The sequence below is a fragment of the Cherax quadricarinatus genome, chromosome 2 (assembly GCF_038502225.1).
Source record: "Cherax quadricarinatus isolate ZL_2023a chromosome 2, ASM3850222v1, whole genome shotgun sequence".
In the NCBI taxonomy this organism is placed as follows: domain Eukaryota; kingdom Metazoa; phylum Arthropoda; class Malacostraca; order Decapoda; family Parastacidae; genus Cherax; species Cherax quadricarinatus.
In genome coordinates this window covers 17,426,382-17,451,440 of record NC_091293.1, presented here as the reverse complement: position 1 = coordinate 17,451,440, position 25,059 = coordinate 17,426,382, and positions in this window count along the sequence as shown.

Sequence of the window (25,059 nt, the reverse complement as noted above, 5' to 3'; positions counted from 1 at the left end):
AAACGTAGTTCATTAATTTTATTTCTTGCACTTCGACTGTTAGCATAAAATACCATCATATGTTTTTTCTTCTGCACATTTTTCCTATTGATCTTTGTTTTTACACAATTTCTGAAATTATCATTACCCAGAGTTACTCCATGACAGTTACTATTAAGATTCTTAATATCAGAGCATAAGTCAATATATCCATATTCATTATTAATCATTTCAAAACCCATACCTCTAACTAATCCTAGTTTAAAGTCCTAACAACCCCCTCAACTGAGTTAGCAAGAAAACCCACACCTGCCCTGGATAAGTGAACCCCATCCCTGGCATACATGTCATTTCGGCCATAGAAGTTGTCCCAGTTGTCAATGAATGGTACTGCATTATCCTTACAGTGTTTATCCAGCCAACAATTAATACCAATTGCTCTGGACAACCATTCATTACCAACACTTCTTCTTGGCAAAATGCCACATATAACAGGGCGCCCCCCCTTCTTCCTAATCATGTCTATAGCTGTCCTGAACTTTCTAACTAAATCCTCACTTCTACGCTTGCCTACATCATTGCCTCCAGCACTGAGGCAAATAATAGGATTGATCCCATTACCGTTCATGATGTTGTCAAGCCGGCTAACAATGTCCTCCATCCCAGCCCCAGGAAAGCATACCCTTTGTCTCCTACTCCTGTCCTTCAAGCAGAATGCCCTATCCATGTATCTAACCTGGCTATCCCCAACAACAACAATATTCTTACCTTCCTTGTTGTCGTTCGTCGTGGCGATCCCAGTAGTAGACTCACATTCGTCGGGTAGCACCGAGAATGCGTTGGAGGTTTCCACGGGAGTTTCCACAGCAGTCTCTTTCTTCTTCATCGTTTCTGGCTTTCCATTCGTCTTCTTGATCGTCAACTTCGTCGTCCCCTGCTGTCCAACCACTGACCACGATCCCTTCTTGACCTGAGGACTCGAAACAGGAGGACTACTACGAATCCTCTTGTTTTCCTCGGTCAATCGCCGTATCTCCATCTTCGCTGCCCTCAATTCTTCCTTAAGTTGCTGGTAAAGTTGCTCGATGGAGGGCATCTTGGTTCAGTCCACGGGAGCAAACAAGACACTTCTTCACAGAGTTAAGTACAGGTCAGCACTCAAAGTACAGGTCACCACTCAAGAGCACACAAACAGGTCTTCACTGAGCTAAGTACACGTCACCACTGAGCTAAGTACACGTCACCAGTGGCACTGTATATACCAGTAACACTGTATATACCAGTGACACTATATATGCCAGTGACACTGTATATATCATTGACACTGTATATACCAGTGACAGTGTATATACCAGTTACAATATATATACCAGTGACACTGTATATACCAATGGCAATGTATATACAAATGACTCTGAATATACCAGTGACAACGTATATACTAGTGATACTGTATATACCAGTTACGCTGTATATACCAGTGACACTCTATTTACCGGTGACAATGTATAAACCAAGACAGTGGAAATATAAACACATATGCAGTATAATGTGATCCTTTATTGACAACGTTTCACCCACACAGTGGGCTTTCTCAAGTCACACACAGATCTACCTGGGGTGGAAGGTACTCCCGTACCTTCCACCCCAGGTAGATCTGTGTGTGACTTGAAAAAGCCCACTGTGTGGGTGAAACGTTGTCAATAAAGGATCACATTATACTGCATATGTGTTTATATTTCCACTGTGTCGGTATTTGATGCCATTTATTTCCATAAACCAAGACAGCAATGCCTAAGCGTACGTAATGAGGCAAATAGATTACTGGGATTTATATCATGAAGTGTAAGCAACAGAAGTCCAGAGGTCATACTGCAACTTTATACATCATTAGTAAGGCCTCACCTAGATTATGCAGCTCAATTCTGGTCTCCATATTACAGAATGGACATAAATTCGTTAGAAAACATTCAGCATAGGATGACTAAATTAATACATAGCATTAGAAATCTTCCTTAAGAAGAAAGATTGAAGACTCTTAAGTTACATTCACTTGTTAGACGAAGAATGAGGGGAGACCTGATCGAAGTGTATAAGTCGAAGATAGGTATTAATAAAGGGGATATTAACAAGGTCTTGAGGATATCTCTCCAAGAGAGAACCTGCAGTAATGGATTTTAATTAGATAAGTTTAGATTTAGAAAGGACATAGGAAAGTATTGGTTTGGAAATAGGGTAGCTGATGAGTGGAACAGTCTACCTAGTTGGGTTATTGAGGCTAGGACTTTGGGTAGTTTCAAATTTAGGTTGGATAAATACACGAGTGGGAGGGGTTGGATTTGAGTGGGACTTGCATATCAGAGCTTATTTCTTGGGTGGCATTGAAAATTGGGTTGGTCAAATGTTTGTTAGTGGGATGAATTGTAAAGGACCTGCCTAGTATGGGCTAACAGGCCTGCTGCAGTGTTCCTCGTTTCTTATGTTCTTATGTATGTTCTTATGAGAATGTACATACCAGTTGTGGAAATTATTTAATTTCCGAAGCTATAGTGCCTAATAAGTGTTTAATGTGTTGACTTGGGTCAAAATGTATTTGTATTTTGAATGGAACCAACTGGGTTCCCGCTGCGCCTGCGCAGATGTGCGGGGGTATAGGTTGAACAGGGGCAGGAGGGGGCGGCAGTGTTTTGAATGTAGTGAGGAGGCTGTGAAAACCTGGGATCAGGAAATTGGCGTTCACGGCGGCCTAAGGATTAATATGGGCCTCACCTCATAATAGGAAGTGTCGTAACTGTTCCTGGTGAAGAGTGAGGGAACGTGATTTACGGGACCACCGTAAAAAGGTGGTAAAATTAGTGAATAATGGTTCGACCGGGTGTGACTGGTGCGCGGCCATGGTGTGTGTCCAGGGGAAATACCCGTGTGTTAATCCTCACTCATCGGCCTCAGATCTTAATGGAGTGACCTCTAATGTGTATAATAATTATGAGACGTTAACTCGTCTTGTGAATGGTAATGTAATCAGTGATAATAACATTGAGTTAAGAGAATGCGAGATGTGAAATAGATCGCCCTGCTCCGAGTGAACGCGTGATTCTCGTACCGAGGATAATGAAGCTTTATGGAATCACGACTTCTAAACCGGAACAAACTGACGGATACCTCGTCCTGCTGGAATAAGAACCGTGTCGGTGTAGCAGGACATCGAAATGAGATGGTGAATGGAGGGAATAAGGAGTATCAATCACCCACAGTTAAGTAACCCTTCTAGTTATAGCAGACTGATACTGGCCAGTTAGGTATGTTGTAATTGGATAGGTTATGGGTGATCCAGCTACATCAAGTGACCACCAGAGGATATCTGGTAAGTGGTGAGATTATGTACAAGTGTTTTCCTTGATGGATATATCCATGTGTAACCTACCCCACCCCCCTTCATTCAGTTAAACTAATATAATCTATACAGTCCACAATTAATTAGTAGTACCGTACTTGTGGGTGCTATCCAATCCATACTGGTCTCGGATAGATATGGATAAGATTGTGAGGTCGAAGGAACCACGTGCCGTGACCAGGGGTGGTTAAGTTTTCTCACATGTCTACACGGGGTGACTACGGTAAACAATATGGTTGTCTCCCAATGAGTTTACTTGTAAGCATGTAATGTTGAGGTACATAAAGGTAATCACCCTATAAAATTTTCCACACCAGTGACACTCTATATACCAGTGACAATGTATATGCAAGTGACAGTGTATATACCAGTGGCACTATATATACCAGTGACAATGTATATACCAGTGACACTGTATATACCAGTGACACTGTATATACCAGTGACACTACATATACCAGTGACTCTATATACCAGTGACACTGTATATGCTGCTGACACTGTATATTCCAGTGACACTGTATATACTAATGACTCTGTATATACCATTGACATTGTATATACCAGTGACACTGTATATACCAGTGACATTGTATATTCCACTGACACTGTATATACCAGTGACACTGTATATACCAGTGACACAGTATATACCACTGACACTCTATGTACCACTGACACTAAATAAACCTGACACTGTATATACCACTGACACTGTGTACTCACCTAATTCACCTAATTGTATTCACCTAATTGTGGTTGCAGGGTTCGAGACTCAGCTCCTGACCGCGGCTCTTCACTGAACGCTACTAGGTCCTCTCTCTCCCTACTCGATGGGCTTTATCGTACCTCATCTTAAAGCTATGTATGGTTCCTGCCTCTACTACATCACTCGCCAGACTGTTCTACTTCCTGACCGCTCTATGACTGAACAAATATTTCCTAACATTCCTGTGACTCATCTGGGTCTTTAACTTCCAAGAGTGACCCCTTGTTTCTGTGTCCGCTCTCTGGAATATTCTGTCTCTATCCACTTTGTCTATTCCACGCAGTATTTTGTATGTCGTTATCATGTCTCCCCTAACCCTCTTGTCCTCCGGTGTCGTCAGGCAGATTTCCCTTAACCTTTCTTCGTGGGACAATCCCCTTAGCTCTGGAACCAACCTTGTCGCAAATCTTCGTACTTTCTCTAATTTCTTAACTTTCTTGACCCGGTGTTGGTTCCAAACTGGTGGTGCATACTCCAGTACGGGCCTGACGTACACGGTGTACAGTGTCTTGAACGATTCCTTACTGAGATATTAGGAAAGGTTTGCCAGGCGCCCATATGCTGCAGCAATTATCTGGTTGATGTGTGCTTCCCGGAACGTGCTCGGTGTTATACTCACCCCAAGATCTTTCTCCTTGAGAGAGGTTTGCAGTCGTTGGCCACCTAACCTATACTCTGTCTACGGTCTTCTTTGCCCTTCTCTGATCTTCATGACTTTGCATTTGGCGGGGTTAAATTCGAGAAGCCAGTTGCTGGACCAGGTGTCCAGCCTCTCCAGGACTCTTTGAAGTCCTGCCTGATCCTCTGATTGAATTTTCCTCATTTACTTTACATCATCTGCGAACAGGGACACTTCTGAGTCTATCCCTTCCATCATGTCATTCACGTATACCAAAAATAGCACTGGTCTTAGGACCGACCCCTGTGGGACCCCGCTCGTCACAGGTGCCCACTGTGATACCTCATCACGTACGATGACTCGTTGTTGCCTCCCTGTCAGGTATTCTCTGATCCGTTGCAGTGCCCTTCCCGTTATACGAGCCTGATCCTCTAGATTCTGCACTAATCTCTTGTGAGGAACTGTGTAGAAGACCTTCTTGCAGTCCAAGAAAATGCAATCAACCCACCCCTCTCTCTCGTGTCTAACTTCTGTTACTTTATCATAAAACTCCAGAAGGTTTGTGACACAGGATTTGCTTTCCATGAATCCGTGCTGGATGTTTATACTCTTGTTCCGTTCCAGGTGCTCCACCACTCTCTTCCTGATAATCTTCTCCATGACTTTGCATACTATACACGTCAATGACACAGGTCTGTAGTTTAGTGCCTCTTTTCTGTCTCCGTTTTTAAAAATGGGAACTACATTTGCCGTTTTCCATACCTCAGGTAGTTGCCCAGTTTCAAGAAATGTGTTGAAGATTGTGGTTAGGGGTACACACAGCGTTTCTGTTCCTTCTCTAAGGACCCATTGCCTTTGGGGTATCAAGATAACTTAGCAGCTTCTTCACCTCCTCGTCAGTTGTGTGTATGTCATTCAACACTTGTTGGTGTCCCCCTCTGTCCTGTCTCCCCAGAGTCCTTCCTGTCTCCACTGTAAATTCTTCCTTAAATTTCGTGTTGAGCTCCTCGCATACCTCTTGATCGTTTCTTGTGAGTTCCCCACCTTCTTTCCTCAGCGTGATTACCTACCACTTGTGTCATACTTCCGTGATAGATACACCACTTGTATCAAAGTCCCGTGATAGATACACCACTTGTATCATACTCCCGCGATAGATACACCACTTGCATCACACTCCCGTGATAGATACACCACTTGTGTCATGCTCCCGTGATAGAAACACCACTTGTGTCATACTCCCGTAATAGATACTCCACTTACGTCATACTCCCCTGATAGATACACCACTTGTGTCATACTCCCGTGATAGATACACCACTTGTGTCATATTCACGTGATAGATACACCACTTGTGTCATACTCTCGTGATAGATACACCACTTGTATCATACTCTCGTGATAGATACACCACATGTGTCATACTCTCGTGATAGATACACCACTTGTATCATACTCCCGTGATAGATACACCACATGTGTCATACTGTCGTGATAGATACACCACTTGTATCATACTCCCGTGATAGATACACCACATGTGTCATACTGTCGTGATAGATACACCACTTGTATCATACTCTCGTGATAGATACACCACATGTGTCATACTCTCGTGATAGATACACCACTTGTATCATACTCTCGTGATAGATACACCACATGTGTCATACTGTCGTGATAGATACACCACTTGTGTCATACTCTCGTGATAGATACACCACATGTGTCATACTCTCGTGATAGATACACCACTTGTATCATACTCTCGTGATAGATACACCACATGTGTCATACTGTCGTGATAGATACACCACTTGTGTCATACTCTCGTGATAGATACACCACATGTGTCATACTGTCGTGATAGATACACCACTTGTGTCATACTCTCGTGATAGATACACCACATGTGTCATACTCTCGTGATAGATACACCACTTGTATCATACTCCCGTGATAGATACACCACATGTGTCATACTCTCGTGATAGATACACCACTTGTATCATACTCCCGTGATAGATACACCACATGTGTCATACTCTCGTGATAGATACACCACTTGTATCATACTCACGCGATAGATACACCACTTATATCATACTCACGTGATAGATACACCACTTGTATCATACTCCCGTGATAGATGCACCACTTATATCATACTCACGTGATAGATACACCACTTGTATCATACTCACGTGATAGATACACCACTTGTATCATACTCCCGTGATAGATACACCACTTGTGTCATACTCACGTGATAGATACACCACTTGTGTCATACTCACGTGATAGATACACCACTTGTATCATACTATCGTGATAGATACACCACTTGCATCATACTCCCGTGATAAATACACCACTTGTATCATACTCACGCGATAGATATACCACTTGTGTCATACTCCCGTGATAAATACACCACATGTGTCATACTCCCGTGATAGATATACCACTTGTGTCATACTCCCCTGATAGATACACCACATGTGTCATACTGTCGTGATAGATACACCACTTGTATCATACTCACGCGATAGATACACCACATGTGTCATACTGTCGTGATAGATACACCACATGTGTCATACTCCCGTGATAGATACACCACATGTGTCATACTGTCGTGATAGATACACCACATGTGTCATACTCCCGTGATAGATACACCACATGTGTCATACTGTCGTGATAGATACACCACATGTGTCATACTGTCGTGATAGATACACCACTTGTGTCATACTGTCGTGATAGATACACCACATGTGTCATATTCTCGTGATAGATACACCACTTGTGTCATACTCCCGTGATAGATACACCACATGTGTCATACTGTCCTGATAGATACACCACTTGTGTCATACTCCCGTGATAAATACACCACATGTGTCATACTGTCGTGATAGATACACCACTTGTGTCATACTGTTGTGATAGATACACCACTTGTGTCATACTGTCGTGATAGATACACCACATGTGTCATACTGTCGTGATAGATACACCACATGTGTCATACTGTCGTGATAGATACACCACATGTGTCATACTGTCGTGATAGATACACCACATGTGTCATACTGTCGTGATAGATACACCACATGTGTCATACTGTCGTGATAGATACACCACATGTGTCATACTGTCGTGATAGATACACCACATGTGTCATACTGTCGTGATAGATACACCACATGTGTCATACTGTCGTGATAGATACTCCACTTGTACATATCCTTGGTGTTAGATACCCCCGGCCCAGAATCTCTAGGCCAACTTCCACATGAAGGCCAGGAGGCTGAGCTCAACAAGTGTGACCAGAAAGTTGAAATACTGTCAGCTCTGTGGTAGTTTCATTAACTTCGCAGTTAAATATTTTGTAATAAAAAAAAATAACACTTGATTTAGATCATTTTACAGAGATTGATGGTAAGATCATAATTAATATTAATACAGGTAAGAGGAGCTGTGTTACTTTACCACTGTGTAACAGTCACCTGTTGTTTTCAACTTGATTCCTCGATTCATCAGTTTTTCCGACACCTATGAATACCATCTTCGTTATTTTTGTTCATAAAAAACGCAAAAAAATTCATTTACAAAACTCAGTGAAAAGACAAATATGTATCTAGGCCACTTTATTAGGTACACTCGTATATGACTGGGTAGGGTGTTTCTTTGCCCCTAGAACAGCCTCAATTCGTGGAATTAAGGATTCAACAAAGTGCTGGAAATATTCCTTAGAGATCCTAGTTCATATTGACGTAACATCACACAGTTGTTACAGATTTGTCAGCTACACATTCATGCTGTGAATCTCTCGTTCCACCACATCCCAAAGATTTACACCAAATTCTGACTTGACCTTCTACATGATGCAGCAGTAATCGCGATTCGCCAGACCTGGTGACGTTTTTCCAAATGTTAACTGTCCAGTTTTGATGAGCCAGTGTCCACTGTAGCCTCAGTTTCCTGTTCTTAGTTGACAGGAGTGTAACCTGGTGTGATCGGCTCCTGTTGTAGCCCATCTACTTTAAGGTCCGCGTGCTGTGTGTTCAGAGAATTTCTTCATACTACTGTTGCAATGCATGATTATTTGAGTTACTGTCACGTTCTAGTCAACATGAACCAGTTTGGTCATTCTCCTCTGACTTCTTCTCACATTAACAAGGCGTTTTTGCCCACAAAACTCCCACTCACTGGATGTTTCGTGTTTTCACACCAATCTCTCTAAACTCTGGAGACGGTTATGTGTGAAAATCCCCAGAGATCAGCAGTTTCTGAGACTCAAACCTCCCCATCTGGCACAAACCACCGTCAGAATCACCTAAATTACATTTCTTTCCAGTTCTAATGTTCGATCTGAACAACAACCATGCCTAAACAAATGCAGAGCATGTGTTTAGGCAGTGAGGTACTGCAACGTTGTTGGCTGATTAGATATTTGCACTAACAAGCAGGTGTACAGGTGTAACTAATACAGGTGTAACTAATACAGGTGTAACTAATACAGGTGTAACTAATATTGGTGAGCAAACATATAACCTAAAGTAACAGTGTCACGCTATGGAGGGGAAGAGGGGTAGGGGAGGAGGAGAAAGGTGAGTGAAGGAAGGAGAGAGGGAGAGGTGGGGGAAGGAAGGGGAGAGGGAGAGGTGGGGGAAGGACGGGGAGAGGGAGAGGTGGGGGAAGGAAGGGGAGAGGGAGAGGTGGGGGAAGGAAGGGGAGAGGGAAAAGTGGTGGTATGAAGGATAATAAAGGAGGGAAGGGAGAAGAAAGGCGCCAGAAAGTCTTCCTCGCTGTTCATTTATCATCGATTTCTTCCTATTTACCCTCATGAGTACTGAGTCTCAGAACCTTCCTGGAGGACGACACTCAGAACCTTGCTGGAGGACGACACTCAGAACCTTGCTGGAGGACGACACTCAGAACCATGCTGGAGGACGACACTCAGAACCTTGCTGGAGGACGACACTCAGAACCTTGCTGGAGGACGACACTCAGAACCATGCTGGAGGACGACACTCAGAACCATGCTGGAGGACGACACTCAGAACCTTGCTGGAGGACGACACTCAGAACCTTGCTGGAGGACGACACTCAGAACCATGCTGGAGGACGACACTCAGAACCTTGCTGGAGGACGACACTCAGAACCTTGCTGGAGGACGACACTCAGAACCTTCCTGGAGGACGACACTCAGAACCTTGCTGGAGGACGACACTCAGAACCTTCCTGGAGGACGACACTCAGAACCTTGCTGGAGGACGACACTCAGAACCTTGCTGGAGGACGACACTCAGAACCTTGCTGGAGGACGACACTCAGAACCTTGCTGGAGGACGACACTCAGAACCATGCTGGAGGACGACACTCAGAACCTTGCTGGAGGACGACACTCAGAACCTTGCTGGAGGACGACACTCAGAACCTTGCTGGAGGACGACACTCAGAACCTTCCTGGAGGACGACACTCAGAACCATGCTGGAGGACGACACTCAGAACCTTGCTGGAGGACGACACTCAGAACCTTGCTGGAGGACGACACTCAGAACCATGCTGGAGGACGACACTCAGAACCTTGCTGGAGGACGACACTCAGAACCTTGCTGGAGGACGACACTCAGAACCTTGCTGGAGGACGACACTCAGAACCTTCCTGGAGGACGACACTCAGAACCTTGCTGGAGGACGACACTCAGAACCTTCCTGGAGGACGACACTCAGAACCTTGCTGGAGGACGACACTCAGAACCTTGCTGGAGGACGACACTCAGAACCTTGCTGGAGGACGACACTCAGAACCTTGCTGGAGGACGACACTCAGAACCTTGCTGGAGGACGACACTCAGAACCTTGCTGGAGGACGACACTCAGAACCTTGCTGGAGGACGACACTCAGAACCTTGCTGGAGGACGACACTCAGAACCTTCCTGGAGGACGACACTCAGAACCTTGCTGGAGGACGACACTCAGAACCTTGCTGGAGGACGACACTCAGAACCTTGCTGGAGGACGACACTCAGAACCTTCCTGGAGGACGACACTCAGAACCTTGCTGGAGGACGACACTCAGAACCTTGCTGGAGGACGACACTCAGAACCTTGCTGGAGGACGACACTCAGAACCATGCTGGAGGACGACACTCAGAACCTTGCTGGAGGACGACACTCAGAACCATGCTGGAGGACGACACTCAGAACCTTGCTGGAGGACGACACTCAGAACCTTGCTGGAGGACGACACTCAGAACCTTCCTGGAGGACGACACTCAGAACCTTGCTGGAGGACGACACTCAGAACCTTGCTGGAGGACGACACTCAGAACCTTGCTGGAGGACGACACTCAGAACCATGCTGGAGGACGACACTCAGAACCTTGCTGGAGGACGACACTCAGAACCATGCTGGAGGACGACACTCAGAACCATGCTGGAGGACGACACTCAGAACCTTGCTGGAGGACGACACTCAGAACCATGCTGGAGGACGACACTCAGAACCATGCTGGAGGACGACACTCAGAACCTTGCTGGAGGACGACACTCAGAACCTTGCTGGAGGACGACACTCAGAACCTTCCTGGAGGACGACACTCAGAACCTTGCTGGAGGACGACACTCAGAACCTTGCTGGAGGACGACACTCAGAACCTTGCTGGAGGACGACACTCAGAACCATGCTGGAGGACGACACTCAGAACCTTGCTGGAGGACGACACTCAGAACCATGCTGGAGGACGACACTCAGAACCTTGCTGGAGGACGACACTCAGAACCTTGCTGGAGGACGACACTCAGAACCTTGCTGGAGGACGACACTCAGAACCTTGCTGGAGGACGACACTCAGAACCTTGCTGGAGGACGACACTCAGAACCTTGCTGGAGGACGACACTCAGAACCTTGCTGGAGGACGACACTCAGAACCTTGCTGGAGGACGACACTCAGAACCTTGCTGGAGGACGACACTCAGAACCATGCTGGAGGACGACACTCAGAACCTTGCTGGAGGACGACACTCAGAACCTTGCTGGAGGACGACACTCAGAACCTTGCTGGAGGACGACACTCAGAACCTTCCTGGAGGACGACACTCAGAACCATGCTGGAGGACGACACTCAGAACCTTGCTGGAGGACGACACTCAGAACCTTGCTGGAGGACGACACTCAGAACCTTGCTGGAGGACGACACTCAGAACCTTCCTGGAGGACGACACTCAGAACCTTGCTGGAGGACGACACTCAGAACCTTCCTGGAGGACGACACTCAGAACCTTGCTGGAGGACGACACTCAGAACCTTGCTGGAGGACGACACTCAGAACCTTGCTGGAGGACGACACTCAGAACCTTGCTGGAGGACGACACTCAGAACCATGCTGGAGGACGACACTCAGAACCTTGCTGGAGGACGACACTCAGAACCTTGCTGGAGGACGACACTCAGAACCTTGCTGGAGGACGACACTCAGAACCTTCCTGGAGGACGACACTCAGAACCTTGCTGGAGGACGACACTCAGAACCTTCCTGGAGGACGACACTCAGAACCTTGCTGGAGGACGACACTCAGAACCTTGCTGGAGGACGACACTCAGAACCATGCTGGAGGACGACACTCAGAACCTTGCTGGAGGACGACACTCAGAACCTTGCTGGAGGACGACACTCAGAACCTTGCTGGAGGACGACACTCAGAACCATGCTGGAGGACGACACTCAGAACCATGCTGGAGGACGACACTCAGAACCTTGCTGGAGGACGACACTCAGAACCTTGCTGGAGGACGACACTCAGAACCTTCCTGGAGGACGACACTCAGAACCTTGCTGGAGGACGACACTCAGAACCTTGCTGGAGGACGACACTCAGAACCTTGCTGGAGGACGACACTCAGAACCTTCCTGGAGGACGACACTCAGAACCTTGCTGGAGGACAACACTCAGAACCTTGCTGGAGGACGACACTCAGAACCTTGCTGGAGGACGACACTCAGAACCTTCCTGGAGGACGACACTCAGAACCTTGCTGGAGGACTACACTCAGAACCTTGCTGGAGGACGACACTCAGAACCTTCCTGGAGGACGACACTCAGAACCTTGCTGGAGGACGACACTCAGAACCTTGCTGGAGGACGACACTCAGAACCTTGCTGGAGGACGACACTCAGAACCTTGCTGGAGGACGACACTCAGAACCTTGCTGGAGGACGACACTCAGAACCTTCCTGGAGGACGACACTCAGAACCTTGCTGGAGGACGACACTCAGAACCTTGCTGGAGGACGACACTCAGAACCTTGCTGGAGGACGACACTCAGAACCTTGCTGGAGGACGACACTCAGAACCTTGCTGGAGGACGACACTCAGAACCTTCCTGGAGGACGACACTCAGAACCTTGCTGGAGGACGACACTCAGAACCTTGCTGGAGGACGACACTCAGAACCTTCCTGGAGGACGACACTCAGAACCTTGCTGGAGGACGACACTCAGAACCTTGCTGGAGGACGACACTCAGAACCTTCCTGGAGGACGACACTCAGAACCTTGCTGGAGGACGACACTCAGAACCTTCCTGGAGGACGACACTCAGAACCTTCCTGGAGGACGACACTCAGAACCTTGCTGGAGGACGACACTCAGAACCTTCCTGGAGGACGACACTCAGAACCTTCCTGGAGGACGACACTCAGAACCTTGCTGGAGGACGACACTCAGAACCTTCCTGGAGGACGACACTCAGAACCTTCCTGGAGGACAACACTCAGAACCTTCCTGGAGGACGACACTCAGAACCTTCCTGGAGGACGACACTCAGAACCTTCCTGGAGGACTACACTCAGAACCTTCCTGGAGGACGACACTCAGAACCTTCCTGGAGGACGACACTCAGAACCTTGCTGGAGGACGACACTCAGAACCTTCCTGGAGGACGACACTCAGAACCTTGCTGGAGGACGACACTTAAAACCTTCCTGGAGGACGACACTCAGAACCTTCCTGGAGGACGACACTCAGAACCTTGCTGGAGGACGACACTCAGAACCTTCCTGGAGGACGACACTCAGAACCTTGCTGGAGGACGACACTCAGAACCTTCCTGGAGGACGACACTCAGAACCTTGCTGGAGGACGACACTCAAAACCTTCCTGGAGGACGACACTCAGAACCTTGCTGGAGGACTACACTCAGAACCTTGCTGGAGGACGACACTCAGAACCTTGCTGGAGGACGACACTCAGAACCTTCCTGGAGGACGACACTCAGAACCTTGCTGGAGGACGACACTCAGAACCTTCCTGGAGGACGACACTCAGAACCTTCCTGGAGGACGACACTCAAAACCTTCCTGGAGGACGACACTCAGAACCTTCCTGGAGGACGACACTCAGAACCTCGCTGGATGACGACACTCAGAACCTCGCTGGAGGAAGACACTCAGAACCTTGCTGGAGGACGACACTCAGAACCTTCCTGGTTGACGACACTCAGAACCTCCCTGGAGGACCATACTCAGAACCTCCCTGGAGGACGACACTCAGGACCTCCTTGGAGGACGACACTCAGAACCTCCCTGGAGGACGACACTAATAACCTTGCTGGAGGACGACACTCAGAACCTTGCTGGAGGACGACACTCAGAACTTTGCTGGAGGACGACACTCAGAACCTTGCTGGAGGACGACACTCGGAACTTCCCTGGAGGACGACACTCAGAACCTTGCTGGAGGACGACACTCAGAACTTTGCTGGAGGACGACACTCAGAACTTCCCTGGAGGACGACACTCAGAACTTCCCTGGAGGACGACACTCAGAACCTCGCTGGAGGTGGCAACACCTGGGATGTCTCTGAGGTGGTATCACCAGGGATGTATCTCTGAGGTGGTAACACCAGGTGTGGCATGTAATTATAAAGGGTATGTTGAAATTAAGACACATGTGCAACATCTGGGTATCTTTATTGTAGACGTTTCGCCATCCAGTGGCTTTATCAATACAAATTCCAGGACATAACTTGAAGACAGTAGAACTATGTACAGAAGATGAGGTAATCAGTCCCTCAACCTTGGAGTAGGTGCGAAGAGCACCGTAGTCGTGGAGATTCTGAAGCAGAAGCAGGGCACCTGACGCTTATATATTAACGTTAGGTGGAAATGGGACGGGGAGCAGACGAGGGCATAGTCACTGGTAGGCGGGATTCCCCAGTGGAAGTAGGTTCTACCCAAAGAGATGGGTTAGTTGTAGTAGTAGTTGTGAAGGTTATGTACATGTCCTCAGAATCAAGATTCCATGATGTTGCAGTGTCTGACAAGTTGTACAAGAATGGTATACAATACCGACAAGATGAAATTAAGACACATGTGCAACATCTGGGTATCTTTATTGTGGACGTTTTGCCATCCAGTGGTTAAAACCACGGTTCTTGGGACTTATCAGTGTATTCCCGCCAAGTACAGGAGGGAATTCAAATTGTGTGAACGTCAATTGGGTCAGTCTCATGTAGACTTTGTAAGGCAGCAGTTGAAAGCCTTCACCAAATGGTATAAGGCAAGTGGTGTTGCTAACTTCTCAGACCTGGTCCACTTACTTTTGGTGGATAACCTGCTGGAATCTGTTGAACCAGAGGTTAGAGTCTTTCTTGAAGATCATTCGTTGACCACTGCATTGGAAGCAGCCAGTTTGGGTGACACTTTTGAGACTAACCGCTCCTTGTCCAAGCAGTCATATCTTTCTTCCCAACAGCCTGGCATGAGTAGAGATCGTCAGAGAAGAATTCCTGACTGGAGGATGAAGTGGCAGGACGAAGGTGAACGACGACACCAACCAATTAAGTTACCTGGTAAGTCATGATATCGAACTAACGGCCAACCTGGTGAGCGACATCAAACTCATGCTCAACACGGTGAACAGCGACATCAGTATACAGAGTGGCACTAACCACAAAATCAGTAAGGAGCCAAACTAAAACACGAGGTAACCTGTTTTTTTTTTTTTTTTTTTTTTTTTTTTGCCATAAACCTGGTCACTTAAAGTCTAACTGCCCAGCTAAACTCCAACCATTAGGGAGAATATATACCCTCCCTGTTGAGATGAAACAGAAATAAGTAGTGTGGTATGGCCCCATGCTACAGTACATGCCACATCTCCCTTCAGGAGTATTCAAAGAAAACTGAAGTATGAACATTTAGGGATACTGGAGCTTGTTGTTCTCTTGTAAGAGAGGAAATACTTCCCCCTCTCTAAAAAAAAAAAAAATAAAACTCATTGTACTCATCAGTTCTTTTAGAGGCATTTGGAGGAGCAGTATTTTCTGTCCCTTTACACAGAATATTACACTGGATATTTGACTGAAGGTGTTTCTGAAGGATTTCCTATGATAGATCGTGTATTATTACTAGGTAATAACATCCTTAATTCCACAAAGTGTCCAGAACCTATAATGTTTAATCCCTCGACGAAGTTGGCCATAACTCGGGCAAAAGACAGCTAGATTGGTAGTACCTAAAGAGTTTAGATCACAAATATTAAATATAGCTCACAATTCTTCGTTAGGAGGACACTTGGGACTTACCAAAACCTTGTATAGAATACTAAAAGAGTTGTACTGGCCAAAAATAAGGCAAGATGTGAAATATCACATCCGCTGTTGTAGGGAATATCAACAAGTAGGAAAACCTGAACACCCCATTAAACCTGCACCACTCTATCCCATACCAGCAGAAGGAGAATCATTTGCAGAGTTAATCATTGATTGTGTAGGTCCATTACCCAAGTCAAAGTCTGGAAACCAGTACCTACTCACTATAATGGATAACGCTACTAGGAATCCAGAAGCAGTCCCAATATGCAGTATCAATACCAAAGCCATTCTTAAAGCCCTAACTAAATTTATTTCCCACTTTGGTATTCCTAAGTCTATTCAGACTGACCAGGGTACTAATTTTACTGTCAAGGCATTTAGAGAAGCATTACTAGGCTAGGAATAATTCATAAATTATTCACTGCCTATCATCCTCAGTTTCAAGGCACCTTGGAAAGATTTCATCAAACATTACAAACCACGATGAGAACTTATAGCATGCATTTTCCTACAGACTGGGATAAATCACTTCCTCTGTTGCTGTTTGCAATGAGAGAACCTGTGCAGGATCTTTGAGCACAACATACGAGGTCCTCCTAAAGTGCTCACGGAAGGATGGTTGGGAGAAGACACCTACATAACACTCTACAACCTTTCTTCAAAGTTGCAGGTGGTACGTCAGTTGACTAAGGCTAACTTAAAACTGCTCAAAACACTATGAAACAGAGGTATGATAGAAACTCAAATTTTCACTCCTTTAATTCAGGAGACAAGGTGCTGGTGCAGGAGCCTACACCTGGTCATACCTATAAGCTAGATTTATGCGATCTATGCAAATTGTAAGTAAACTAACTGATGTAAATTATATGGTAGCTCCCATTGATAAGCCCTTAAAGAGTAAAACTTACCACATAAATCAGATTAAAGCATTCAATAGCCCAAATAAAGTCCCAGTAGTGACTCTGTTATCTGCCTCTGTAGACGACCTAAACCCCTTGCACCCTCTTCCCGAAATTCAAGCAAAGCTTCCCAATTCTGTCCTCTGCAAGGACCCTAGCCCTCTAATAGTGTGGCTGTTTAAGAATCAAGTAATAAGTTTAACTGCACTCTTACAATCTTTACATATTTTCGGATGTCCCCAAAAAAAAAAACGTACACTAGGATATCATGATGAAGATGTTGGAAACTCTAAACCTATTAAACTCTCCCCTGACAGAGCTAATCCTGAAAAACAGAGACTACTTCAGCAGGAGGTAGCATTTCTGTTAGAACACAGATTAGTGGAGTCATCTAGTCCTTGGGCTTCACCATGCATCCTTGTTAAGAAGTTTGATTGTGCACAGACTACCGGAAGGTGAATGAGGTCACTATTCCAGATGCTTACCCTCTGCCCCATTTAGATGACTTAGTGGAGATCGAGTTTAGACACAAAAGTGTCTGAACTCGATCTCTTTAAAGATTACTATAAGGTACCTCTGACAGACATGGCGAAGGAAATCTCTGCCTTCGTAATTCCAGGTCTTTATCAATATACAATAATCCCCTTTGGGATGCAGAACTCACTGGCATCATTCCAAAAGCTGACCCATCAGGCTATTAAAGGACTTGAAGGCACAGCAGCTTATCTAGATATAGTAGTGGTGTCCTATATATGGAATCAATATATATCCAGACTTAAAGCTCTCTTTGAGAAATTTCAGTTTCCTATTAACTGTTAATCTATGTAAGTCATCCTTTGGCCAGTCTACTGTTACTTTTTTTGGACCACAAAATAGGTAGTGGCAAAGTGGCCCCTAAATTTGCTAAAATTCTTGCCATTAAAAATTACTGAGTACCTCATGATAGGAAATCCCTCGAACATTTCTTAGGGATGATTCTGTAGGAACTTTGCAGATGCTGTAGCCCCTAACCTCACTTACAAGTCATAAAACCCAATTTCAATGGACCCCAGAGTGTGATGACGCTTGTAACAAAGCCAAACAGCTACTTTGTACTGCACCCCTTCTCCTGTCTCCTGATTTTTCCAAACCCTTTACATTACAGGTTGATGCATGTAAGTCAGGGGTAGGAGCAATTCCCCTACAAAAATCTTGGGAAGAGTGCTTGCAGCTTGTGGCTTACTTCCCGGCCAAGTATCATCTTCACCAGACCTACGCCACAATTGAAAAAGAAGCCCTTGCACTGATACTGGCATTAGAACATTTCAAGGTCTACGTGGGGCAGTCGTCCCAAGTGGTCACAGTCTACAGCGACCACAACCCTCTGGTCTACCTTAACTCCATGAAGAACCACAACACACATCTAATGAGATGGAGTCTCAGGCTGCAGCCATATAATCTTAATATCATACATATTGCTGGCAAGGATAATAAGCTGGCTGATTCCCTTTCTCATATTTAAATTTAGGTTAGGATGTGTTAGGGCCTATATGGGTAGTCTAGCTCCTTCCCCCCCCCTTTTATTTATATAAAATCTTTTAATTTTTTTTTTTTTTTTTTTTTTTTTTTTTTTTTGGTGAGGGGGATATTCTGCTTCTGTCTTCAGGTGTCTTGAACCAATGTTAGCCCTACTCTCCACTGTCTCATTCTAGTTTAGAGTTTGACTTAATGTCTCGAGAAAAGTTGAACTCTATCTAATGAGTTGGATATTTGAAAGGAAAAGCAGTTCCATTATTGTTGAGTGCCATGGTGGCATGCTACCCATGGAGGTGGAAGCCTAGTCCTGGCTATTAGAGCCCTTTTGGGGTGGGAGTGTGGCATGCAAAAAGTATGTTACAATTTATTCAGGATATGTGCACACTCCCATATAGGCTGCCTCCCAACCAGTGAACCAGGTGCTAAGGGTTTAACGATAAGGGTGCCCATCGTTAAATCAGTACCTTGGTTCATTGTCCAACCACAGGCGAGCCCACCAAGTACTGAGGCGATGTGGTATTACTCATGGTCAGCATTTGCCAGACTCATCTAGCAGCTGGTTGAGTACAGTGCTTTCTCTCTCTGGCTTCTTTTTTGCCAGTCTTTGTCACTGTGGTACACTTATATTCAATTCCTGTACATAGTGTACATAAGTGTACATAGCTGTATATTTTTCTGGTGAAGGAAATGCAAATAGTACTGGCTGTCTTCAAGAAGGTGCTGGACAGGCACCTAAAGTTAGTACCTGATCAGCCGGGCTGTGGTTCATACGTCGGTTTACGTGCAGCCAACAGTAACAGCCTGGTTGATCATCCCCTGATCCACCACGAGGCTTGGTCACGGACCGAGCTGAGGGGAGGCATTGACCCTCGAAACCCTCTCCAGGTATACTCCAGGTATACCATGACTCAGGGATGTGTATGTTGATACATACATACTGTGTATGTATTTAGGTGTATAGACATCTGTCATGTGTGTGTGTGAGTGGAAGTACATAGATGTACAGTCAGGGGCGTGCACAGTACGTGTTTAGATAAGTACATATAGCTGTACACACACGTACACTACATATACTGTATATTTACAAACATTGCGAATTGTTAAGCATACTGTATATGTAGACACATGCACACTGTACAAGTGTATACAAGTCTGTGTACGCACAGTGTGTATTTGCGAGTTCAGGTACACGCACTCAGAGTGGTGGTGTGGTTTAAACACACACACACACACACACACAACTAGGTGAGTACACACACACACACACACACACACACACACACACACACACACACACAAGAAGGTGTGGGCAGCCAAGGACCACTGAGGACAAAATGGTAACTAACCTACACACCTACACACACACAACAGGCCTAGTGTCTAATCGACATGTGCCTAGGACAAAATGGTAACTAACTAACACACACATATACAGACTCAGACACACACTCCCCCCTCCCCACCAAATTCTCATTCCTTCCCCTGATCCCCCCCCCCTCTCTCAGTAACCCTCCTCCTCCCCACTTTTCCCTCCTTCCCCCCTTTCCCTCTCCCTCACCACCTTGCTTCTCCCTCCTTCTCACTCCCCATATTCCCCCCTAAATCCCCCTCCCCACCCTTCTCTCCCATATAGCCAATGTCCACAGTTCCTCCTCTACCTTCCCCCCACCACTCTGACAAACACACTACTAACCTAACACACAGAATTACGTAAGATTTCCATTCTGAGGCAATCAAAATAAAAAAAAATGGGTTGCCAGAGAGCAGGAAGGAAAACCAAGGGGCAGGAGGATGAATCTGCAAAGGAAGATTGGGCAGCAGAGCTCACAAGAAGGGAACATGAATGGGAAAAGAAACTAGAAGAACTTAGCATGAGATATGGAAAGCAGGAAGTAGGAGATGCAAGTCATAGCAGCAGAGGCTAGGATACAGGCATTAGAAGAGGAACTGAAAAATCTGAAACAGCCTAAAGAACTAAAGAACATTTTGGGAATAACATCAGTTTTGCTCCTTCTTTCCCTCAGTCACAAATAAGGGGACTGTAGGGAAAGAAGAAGCAAAACTGCATGTAGAAGCTCTATCAGAGGGGACTGTAGTAAATGAAAGAGCTAAGCTATATGTGGAGGCCCTAACAGCCCACAGCAGAGCCCAGGGAAAGCCGAGAAGGGAAAATGACAGGCCACAGAGCCCAAGTACAATAGATAGTGAAACTGAAGAAAGGAAAGTTGCAATGGAGGAAATTAAATTGAATGAGCGGATACACAAGGATATGCAGTGGGAGAATGAAAGGGAGAGGTCAGTCTTTGTGTATGGGCTCCAGGAAGTTGAAGGGTAAACATATGAAGCAAGAAAACAAGGGAAAAAAAGCAATTGAAAGCATCATAAAAGCAATAGGAGAAGATGACATGACCCAGCTGGAAATTTTTTGGAGAAAAGGGGGGTTTGCAAGAAGAAGAACCCGGCCAATGAAAGTGACTTTCAAGGCAGAATCGACTTGGAACAGGATCCTGCAGGAGAAAGCAAGATTAAGGGACATGCCGGCGTGCAGGAAGGTGTATCTCAACCCCGACAGAACATGAGAAGAAAGGCAGAAACTGAGTGAGATGGCACAAAGGCGAAAGGAGGAAAGAAAGGGGATGGAAGAGACAGACAGGAGATCCCAGACCCAGGAAGAAGATCAAATACAGCCTCCCTCACAACTTCCTATAGAAGCCCCAAAACCAGATCAACCCCATTGCAACCAAACATTCTAAACCAAAACACCCATGCCATATCCAATGCCCCCACCCACTGCATTACAAACTCCACCCCCACAACAACCACCCATAGTTCCTTATCAGGTCTCCCACTTCCTCAACCCCAATGTACCTCCCAGACCACAGTCTTAGAAAAGAAGTTGAAGGTGTGGTATACAAATGCAGATGGAATAACAAATAAGTGTGAGGAGTGGCATGAAAGAACCGAGGAGACATCCCCAGACATAATAGCACTCACAGAAACAAAACTCACCAGCATAATAACAGATGCAATCTTCCCATCTGGATATCAAATCCTCAGGAAAGACAGAGGGAGGAGAGGGGGAGGAGGAGTTGCACTGCTAATTAAAAACCAGTGGGGTTTTGAGAAAATGGAAGGAATGGATTGGACGGGCGAAAGGGACTACTTAGTAGGAACAATCCAATCTAGTTTAGATGGCCAAAGACTGCAAACCTCACTCAAGGAAAAAGATCTGAGGGTGAGTATAACACCGAGCATATCTCCTGAGGTGCACATCAATCAGATAACTTATCTAATTAAAATCCATTACTGCGGGTTCTCTCTTGGAGAGATATCCTCAAGACCTTGTTAATATCCCCTTTATTAATACCTATCTTCGACTTATACACTTCGATCAGGTCTCCCCTCATTCTTCGTCTAACAAGTGAATGTAATTTAAGAGTCTTCAATCTTTCTTCATAAGGAAGATCTCTAATACTATGTATTAATTTAGTCATTATACGCTGAATGTTTTCTAACGAATTTATGTCCATTCTGTAATATGGAGACCAGAATTGAGCTGCATAATCTAGGTGAGGCCTTACTAATGATGTATAAAGCTGCAGTATGACCTCTGGACTTCTGTTGCTTACACTTCTTGATATAAATCCCAGTAATCTATTTGTCTTATTACGTACGCTTAGGCATTGCTGTCTTGGTTTAAGGTTGCTGCTTACCATAGCCCCCAAATCCTTTTCGCATTCTATACGGCTAAGTTCAACATTATTAAGCTGGTAGGTGCTAGGGTTATGGACATTTCCGAGCTTTAGAACTTTACATTTATCTACACTGAACTGCATCTGCCACTTTTCTGACCACGAATTGAGTTTGTCTAAATCCTCCTGAAGTTGTGAGACATCAACGTCTGAATCGATTATCCTACCTATCTTCGTGTCATCAGCAAATTTGCTTATGACACTAGTAATTCCCTCGTCAAGGTCGTTTATATATATTATAAACAACAATGGGCCTAAAACTGATCCCTGCGGAACGCCACTTGTTAAAGATCCCCACTCAGATTTAACCCCATTTATGCACACTCTCTGCTTCCTATTAGTGAGCCATGACTCGATCCATGACAGCATTTTTCCCCCAATACCATGAGCAGCCACTTTCTTCAACAGTCTCTGATGTGGTACTCTATCAAAAGCCTTACTAAAATCTAAATAAACAATATCGAATTCTTTATCCTGATCAACGGCCTCAAAAACTTTGCTGAAGAAGGTTAATAAATTAGTTAGGCAGGAACTGCCCCTGGTGAAACCATGTTGAGTATCATTAATCATATTATGCCTATCGAGATGGCTTCTTATATTATCAGCTATAATTGACTCTAGTAATTTACCTACAATTGAGGTTACCTGGAGTTTACCTGGAGAGAGTTCCGGGGGTCAACGCCCCCGCGGCCCGGTCTGTGAGGCTTATTGGGCGGTAATTTGAAGGTAACGACTTGTCCCCTGCTTTAAAAATAGGAATTACATTAGCCATCTTCCACATATCAGACACTGCACCTGTTTGAAGAGATAAATTAAAGATATTAGTTAAAGGTTCACAGAATTCCATTTTACACTCTTTAAGAATCCTTGAAAAAAGTTCATCACGGCCCGGGGATTTATTTTGCTTTAACCAGTCTATCTGTTTAATAACCAGTTCGCTAGTGACTGTGATATTGCATAATTTATCATCATCAGGCCCACTATAAAAATTAATTACTGGGATATTGTCAGTGTCTTCCTGAGTGAAAACCGAGAGAAAATAATTATTAAGAATAGAACACATTTCATTCTCCTTGTCAGCGAGACGCCCAGAGTTATTTTTAAGTGGACCTATCTTATCTCTAACTTTTGTTCTATAAACCTGGAAAAAACTTTTTGGGTTTGTTTTTGAATCCCTAGCAACTTTAATTTCATAGTCCCGTTTAGCTTTTCTTATCCCCTTTTTAACGTCCCTCTTAATGTCAATATACCGATTCATAAGATGACCCTCACCTCTTTTGATACGCCTATAAATTCCTTTCTTCTGACCTAAAAGATATTTGAGCCTATTATTAATCCATTTGGGGTCATTTCTATTCGATCTAATTTCCTTATATGAGATAAATGTCCTTTGGGCAGCATGTATTGTGTTAAGAAGCTGTCATACTGATAGCTCTCTTCGTTACTCCAGTCTACAGATGATAAGTGTTCTCTAAGCCCATTGTAATCTGCTAAGCGAAAATCTGGGACCAGTAGTGAATTATCCCTACTATTATACTTCCATTCAATGATCGCTTGTGCCAAGTTCCTCTGTAATTTCTAAATTATTTACGAGGGTTTCCTTGTTTGCCAAAACCAAGTCAAGCAGGTTATTTCCCCTTGTAGGCTCTGTCACAAACTGCTTTAAAAAACAATCCTGAACTATTTCCAAGAAGTCGTTTGATTCTAATTTCTCAGTCAGGAAATTCCAATCAATATGACTAAAATTAAAGTCTCCTAGAATTACTACGTTATCGTGCCTAGTGGCCTTAACAATTTCCTCCCATAGCAGTCTCCCTTGGTCCCTATCTAAGTTTGGGGGACGGTATATTACACCTAAAATCAATTTTTTATGTCCCTCTGAAAATTCTATCCAAACAGACTCTGTATGTGTTACTTCAGACTTAATACCCGTTTTAATGCAACAGTTCAAGTGATCTCGGACATACAGTCCCGAGCTTCAGAACCTTGCATTATCTACATTGAACTGCATCTGCCACTTTTCTGACCAGTTATTGAGTTTGTCTAAATCCTCCTGAAGTTCCTGATATCTACGTTTGACTCAGTTTTCCTACTTATCTTTGTGTCATCGGCGAATTTGCTCATATCACTAGTAATTCCCTCATCAAGATCATTGATATATATTATAAACAACAACGGGCCCAAGACTGATCCCTGTGGAACGCCACTTGTTACAGATCCCCACTCGGATTTAACCCCATTTATGGACACTCTCTGCTTCCTGTCTGTGAGCCATGACTCGATCCATGAGCGACCAGTGAAGAGGCGGAGCCAGGAGCTATGAATCGACCCCTGCATCCACAACTAGGTGAGTACACACACACACACACACAGCGACGCACATAGAATATGCAGGGATATAAATTGCCTGAAAACACGCTTGTATACTAATACACCTTTAATACGTCATACATATTCACACGAGATATACAAAATGAGAGCCATCCACCCAAAAAAAATAAAATAATTTACTGCCAGCG